The 7,441-nt window shown below is 45.5% G+C and overlaps 1 protein-coding gene across 1 annotated transcript in view; it reads left to right on the top strand.

Moving 5' to 3' along the window:
- The window catches only part of LOC109883146 (RNA binding protein fox-1 homolog 1), a 718,311-nt gene that overhangs the window by 633,014 nt on the left and 77,856 nt on the right, over nucleotides 1–7,441 (top strand). The gene's annotated exons all lie outside the window — the stretch shown is intronic.

The following is a 7,441-nucleotide window of genomic DNA, read 5'->3' as shown; positions in this document are numbered from 1 at the left end:
GAGAGAGAGGGAGGGAGAGAGAGAGAGAGACATAGAGAGTGAGAGAGAGAGAGAGACATAGAAAGAGAGAGAGAGAGAGAGAGAGAGAGAGAGAGAGAGAGAGAGAACGGTATGAGCAGTCATGTGGATGCGTTGGAGACAGCACTACTGGAAGGGACGTGTTGATCTGTGTCCCCTAAGTTATCATCACATTTGTAATCACACAGCTTGTCTGAACTAAAATTTTCAATTAAGCATCACTGCAAAACTAACATTTACATTTAAGAGTATTGGGAATCATCCCTAGATGGTGACGTCCTCCTCTCTAACCCCATGGGAATGTGGCCGGTGAGGGGGTAGACTGTGGCCGGTGAGGGGAGGGAGACTGTGGACGGTGAGGGGTGGAGACTGTGGACGATGAGGGGGGAGACTGTGGACGGGGACGTTCCTCCTCTCTAACCCATGGGGATGTGGCCGGTGAGGGGGAGACTGTGGACGATGAGGGGGGGAGAGACTGTGAACGGGGGAGGGGGGAGACTGTGGACGGTGAGGGGGTGACTGTGGACGGGGACGTTCCTCCTCTCTAACCCCATGGGGATGTGGACGGTGAGGGGGGAGACTGGGGACGATGAGGGGGGGAGACTGTGGACGATGAGGGGGGGAGACTGTGAACGGGGAGGGGGGAGACTGTGGACGGTGAGGGGGTGGACTGTGGACGGGGGACGTTCCTCCTCTCTAAACCCCATGGGGATGTGGACGGTGAGGGGGGGGGACTGTGGACGGGGAGGGGGGAGACTGTGGACGATGAGGGGGGAGACTGTGGACGGGGAGGGGGGAGACTGTGGACGGGGAGGGGGGGGGACTGTGGACGGTGAGGGGGGGAGACTGTGGACGGGGAGGGGGGAGGGGGGAGGAGACTGTGGACGATGAGGGGGGAGGACTGTGGACGGGGAGGGGGGAGTGGGGAGACTGTGGACGATAAGGGGGGAGACTGTGGACGGGGAGGGGGGGAGTGGGGAGACTGTGGACGATGAGGGGGGAGACTGTGGACGGGGAGGGGGGAGACTGTGGACGGGGAGGGGGGAGACTGTGGACGATGAGGGGGGAGACTGTGGACAGTGAGGGGGGAGACTGTGGACGGTGAGGGGGGAGACTGTGGCCGGTGTAGTAAAGCAGTGTAATCTGATAATAGCAGTATGGCTACTGTTCCTGTCTGCCTCCTGGGAGACTCAGCACTTCTCTCCCTCCAGCCAGCGCTGATCTGGCAGCACACTAGAGCCCACCTATCGATCAGCCCTTCTTCCCTCTGGCCCTCCCTCCCTCTCAGCTATATGAGAGCTGGGGACTGGGTGAGGAGGACAGAGGGGGGTGAGATGAGTGACTAGGGGTGACAACGGACGACAGAGGGGGGCCCACTGGGTTTTGTTCCCTAAGGGTTGTCTGTATGACAGGTTTTGGGTGTGTTCATACAAGCATGCCAAACATTCCTTTATAGACAATATTCTAACAGGCAATCTGCAGTAAATATTCATTCTGATTTCCGAGACTCTTTCTCTCCACTGCTCTCTCTCTCATCTCTGTTTTTCTTGCGCCTGCTGTGAGAATTTTGGTGCAACTTCCGGCGAGCATTTACAGTGAACACTGAGGTTGGACCCTTACAGTTTTTAGACCTTAGCCAATAGGCTATTGTGGCTATTTGAGCATAATGTAGGCTTTCCTACAAAACCAACCGTATATGTTCTAGCCTACAATAGCCAATATGTGGTATTCAATGCAGGCCTACATTGCATTAGACTTTTAGAAACGTTTTTACATCGTGAAGGCCTTGACATTAATTCCTTATTTTCTGCTTGGTCTGTAACACCATTGGCCAAATAGGTGACTATTAATTGCATTGTATTGTGTTGTATGATGCAAGAAATCACTTTACGAAACACAATGTATTATTATCACCATACAGTGAATTATACACTGTAGGCTACCCCTCTGCTCTACTGGCTCATTTGCATATTCGATCATGTCTCAAAATAAATCACCGCCCCTTTAATTATGAACACCGCCCCTTTAATTATGACATCAGGTTTTTACCTGACTTGCTTTTCAAAGACATCTTGAAATGTAGCCTACACTTTTTTTGTGCTCTTGTAGGAAGCAGTAACTCCCCATGGCTGACCTCTACTTATCTAGGGTATTTATTCTGACCGGCAGGGTATTTATTCTGACCGGCAGGGTATTTATTCTGACCGGCATGGTATTTATTCTGACCGGCAGGGTATTTATTCTGACCGGCAGGGTATTTATTCTGACCGGCAGGGTATTTATTCTGACCGGCAGGGTATTTATTCTGACCAGCAGGGTATTTATTCTGACCGGTAGGGTTATTTCTCTGCCTGCGCAGGGTATTTATTCTGACCGGCTAGGTTATTTATTCTGAACCGGCAGTTGGTATTTATTCTGCCCGGCAGGGTATTTATTCTGACCGGCAGGGTTATTTATTCTGACCGGCAGGGTATTTATTCTGACCGGCAGGGTCTTTATTCTGAGTGGCAGGTATTTATTCTGACCGGCAGGGTATTATTCTGACTAGCGGGTATTTTATCTGACAGGCAGGGTATTTATTCTGACCGGCAGGAGGTATTTATTCTGGACCAGCAGGGTATTTATTCTGACCGGCAGGGTATTTATTCTGAACGGCAGGGTATTTATTCTGACCGCAGGGTATTTATCTGAACGGCAGGGTATTTATTCTGCGTGGCAGGGTTATTTATTCTTGACCAGCAGGGTATTTATTCCTGACCGGCAGGGTATTTATTCTGACAAGCAGGGTATTATTCTGACCGGCAGGGTATTTATTCTGCGTGGCAGGGTATTTATTCTGACAGCAGGGTATGCTATTCTGTGTGGCAGGGTATTTATTTGCGTGGCAGGGTATTTATCCTGTGTGGCCGCGGGTATTTATTCTGCGTGGCAGGGTATTTATTCTGCGTGGCAGGGTATTTATTCTGTGGGCAGGGTATTTATTCTGAGTGGCAGGGTATTTATTCTGGACCGGCAGGGTATTTATTCTGACCGGCAGGGTATTTATTCTGACCAGCAGGGTATTTATTCTGACCGCAGGGTATTTATTCTGACCGGCAGGGTATTTATTCTGACCAGCAGGGGTATTTATTTGACCGGCAGGGTATTTATTCTGAACGGCAGGGTATTTATTCTGACCGGCAGGGTATTTATTCTGACAAGAAGGGTATTTATTCTGACCAGAAGGGTATTTATTCTGACCGGCAGGGTATTTATTCTGCGTGGGCAGGGTATTTATTCTGACCAGCAGGTATGTATTCTGTGTGGCAGGGGTATGTTATTCTGCGTGGCAGGTATTTATTCTGTGTGGCAGGGTGGATTTATTCTGCGTGGCAGGGTATTTATTATGCGTGGCAGGGTATTTATTCTGTGTGGCAGGGTATTTATTCTGCGTGGCAGGGTATTTATTCTGCGTGGCAGGGTATTTATTCTGACCGGCAGTCCTGGAGGAGGTGCTTGGCTGCTCAAAAGGATCATTGACCAGCTCACTAAACTTAGGAGGAAAGTAACCTCTGACCTATTTATTGCCTTAAACTCGCTTATCTTACCTCTTACCTACCTTATCTTACCTCTTACCTACCTTATCTTACCTCTTACATACCTTATCTTACCTCCTACCTACCTTATCTTACCTCTTACCTACCTTATCTTACCTCCTACCTACCTTATCTTACCTCTTACCTCTTATCTTACCTCTTACCTCTTATCTTACCTCTTACCTACCTTATCTTACCTCTTACCTACCTCATCTTACCTCTTACCTACCTTATCTTACCTCTTACCTACCTTATCTTACCTCTTACCTCCCTTATCTTACCTCTTATCTTACCTCTTACCTACCTTATCTTACCTCTTATCTACCCTATCTTACCTGCCTTATCTTACCTCTTACCTACCTTATCTTACCTCTTACCTACCTTATCTTACCTCTTACATACCTTATCTTAACTCTTACCTACCTTATCTTACATCTTACCTACCTTTTTACTTACCTCTTCCAACCTTATCTTACCTCTTACCTACCTTATCTTACCTCTTGCCTACCTTATCTTACCTCCTACCTACCTTATCTTACCTCCTACCTACCTTATCTTACCTCTTACCTACCTCATCTTACCTCTTACCTACCTCATCTTACCTCTTACCTACCTCATCTTACCTCTTACCTACCTTATCTTACCTCCTACCTACCTTATCTTACCTCCTACCTACCTTATCTTACCTCCTACCTACCCTTATCTACTCCTACACCTATACCTCTACTACCTCATCTTACCTCTTACCTACTCATCTTACCTCTTACCTACCTCTATCTTACCTCTTACCTACCTCCTCATCTTACCTCTTACCTACCTCATCTTACCTCTTACCTACCTCATCTTACCTCTTACCTACCTCATCTTACCTCTTACCTACCTTATCTTACCTCCTACCTACCTTATCTTACCTCCTACCTACCTTATCTACTCCTACATACCTTATCTTACCTCCTACCTACCTTATCTTACCTCCTACCTACCTTATCTACCTCCTACCTACCCTTATCTTACCTCCTACCTACCTTATTCTTACCTCTTACCTACCTCATCTTACCTCTTACCTACCTCATCTTACCTCTACCTACCTCATCTTACCTCTTACCTACCTCATCTTACCTCTTACTACCTCATCTTACTCTTACCTACCTCATCTTACCTCTTACCTACCTTATCTTACCTCATTTGCACTCACTGTTTGTGTTTTCTTTTTTCCCTATTGTGTTTTAGACTGTATATTTTGTTTATTCCACGTGTAACTCTGTGTTGTTGTATGTGTCGAATTGCTTTACTTTATCTTGGCCAGGTCACAATTGTAAATGAGAACTTGTTCTCAACTAGCCTACCTGGTTAAATAAAGGTGTTCTCAACTAGCCTACCTGGTTAAATAAAGGTGTTCTCAACTAGCCTACCTGGTTAAATAAAGGTGTTCTCAACTAGCCTACCTGGTTAAATAAAGGTGTTCTCAACTAGCCTACCTGGTTAAATAAAGGTGTTCTCAACTAGCCTACCTGGTTAAATAAAGGTGCTCTCAACTAGCCTACCTGGTTAAATAAAGGTGTTCTAACTAGCCTACCTGGTTAAATAAAGGTGACATTAAATCAAACATTTAAAAGGGACGGGCCAGTAAACAGAGGTCACTGGTTCGAGTTCCCAAGCTGACTAAGTGAAAAGAAAGTGCATCTGAAGATCCACCCATGAGAAGGGTGCTTAGCCCTAATTGCTCCTGTAAGTCACTCTGGATAAGAGTGTCTGCTAAAATCTAATGTTCCTGTACCGATGCTAAAGGCTGCAAACCGTATCCCAGGGGAGATATTTTCCAGTTGCTCCTCTTTCTCTCTCTCTTTCTCCGTTTATTAAGATCACTTTTTTTGGTCAATTGCACACAAGGTCCAACCGAAAATTGACTTGGGCTTTTAACCCCTGTGAATGACACATAACCCAGGTTTTGGAGAGGTGCGGGCTGCTGTTGTCATGTTGGGTTAAGTGCCGTTGTCAAGGGCACATCGGCAGGCAATGTCATCTAGGATTTGACACCAGCAACCCTCCGGTTCCATGTCACCCTCTTTTCCTTTTCCATGTCTCCAAATGACTTGTCAATTACCATGGTAACCACAGGGAGGGAAAAAATACATCTCAACCAGAGAAATCAAAATTGACATTCCCCCCCAGAAGCCCAGCTTGGAAAACAAATAGTTCAATGTGTGTGTGTGTGTGTGTGTGTGTGTGTGTGTGTTGTTTTGGGACAAAGAGAGTACATGTGTTTAGTGGGGTGCTATAATAGCAACTAATTGCTATCCTGTTCACGCTAGTGTGTTTCCACGCCCAGGCTAAAGGTATCCTCCAGTACTAATGTCATCCTCCAGTACTAATGCTATCCTCCGGTAATGTAATCCTCCAGCACTAATGTTATCCTCCAGCACTAATGTCATCCTCCAGCACTAATGTCATCCTCCAGTACTAATGCTATCCACCGGTAATGTAATCCTCCAGCACTAAAGTTATCCTTCAGTAAAGTTATCCTCCAGTAAAGGTATCCTCCAGCTCTAATGTTATCCTCCAGCACTAATGTCATCCTCCAGCACTAATGTCTTCCTCCAGCACTAATGTTATCCTCCAGTAATGTCCTCCTCCAGCACTAATGTTATCCTCCAGTAATGTTATCCTCCAGTAATGTTATCCTACAGTACTAATGTTATCCTAAAGCAATGTTATCCTCCAGTACTAATGTTATCCTCCAGCTCTAATGTCATCCTCCAGTAATGTTATTCTCCAGTACTAATGTTATCCTCAAGTAATGTTATCCTCCAGTACTAATGTCATCCTCCAGCACTAATGTTATCCTCCAGCACTAATGTTATCCTCCAGCACTAATGTCATCCTCCAGTAATGTTATCCTCCAGTACTAATGTTATCCTCAAGTAATGTTATCCTCCAGTACTAATGTCATCCTCCAGCACTAATGTTATCCTCCAGCACTAATGTTATCCTCCAGTACTAATGTTATCCTCCAGTAATTTTATCTTCCAGTAATGTTATCCTCCAGTAATAATGTTATCCTCCAGTAATAATGTTATCCTCCAGTACTAATGTTATCATCCAGTAATGTCATCTTCCAGTAATGTTATCCTCCAGTGATAATGATATCCTCCAGTAATGTTATCCTCCAGTAATGTTATCCTCCAGTACTAATGTTATCCTCCAGTAATAATTTTATCCTCCAGTACTAATGTTATCCTCCAGTAATGTTATCCTCCAGTACTAATGCTATCCTCCGGTAATGTAATCCTCCAGTGATGTTATCCTCCAGTACTAATGTTATTCTCCAGTAATAATGTTATCCTCCAATACTAATGTTATTCTCCAGTAGTGTTATCCTTCAGTACTAATGTTATCCTCCGGTAATGTTATCCTCCAGTACTATGTTATCCTCCAGTACTGTTATCCTCCAGTAATAATGTTATCCTCCAGTAATGTTATCCTCCAGTAATGTTATCCTGGCGGTAATCTTATCCTCCAGTAATGGTATCCTCCAGTATGTTATCCTCCGGTAATGTTATCCTCCAGTAATGTTATCCTCCAATAATAATGCAGGGAATAGGATGCCATTTGGGATGCAGACATAGAAGCAGAGGCCAATTTAATTTCTCTAATTACACAGTAGCCTCAAGATAGCATGGCTGTGTGTGCAACACCTGGTCGGAGTGTGTGTGAGACATGTACACACTCATACACGCACGACGTAACAGCTCAGACACACACTCACACAACACTCACACCACACACACACACACACACCACTCACACACATCACTGCACACCCACACACACACACACCACACACACAC

Source organism: Oncorhynchus kisutch, linkage group LG25 (genome assembly GCF_002021735.2).
Source record: "Oncorhynchus kisutch isolate 150728-3 linkage group LG25, Okis_V2, whole genome shotgun sequence".
Classification (NCBI taxonomy): domain Eukaryota; kingdom Metazoa; phylum Chordata; class Actinopteri; order Salmoniformes; family Salmonidae; genus Oncorhynchus; species Oncorhynchus kisutch.
This window is presented reverse-complemented; position numbering and strand designations above follow the sequence as displayed.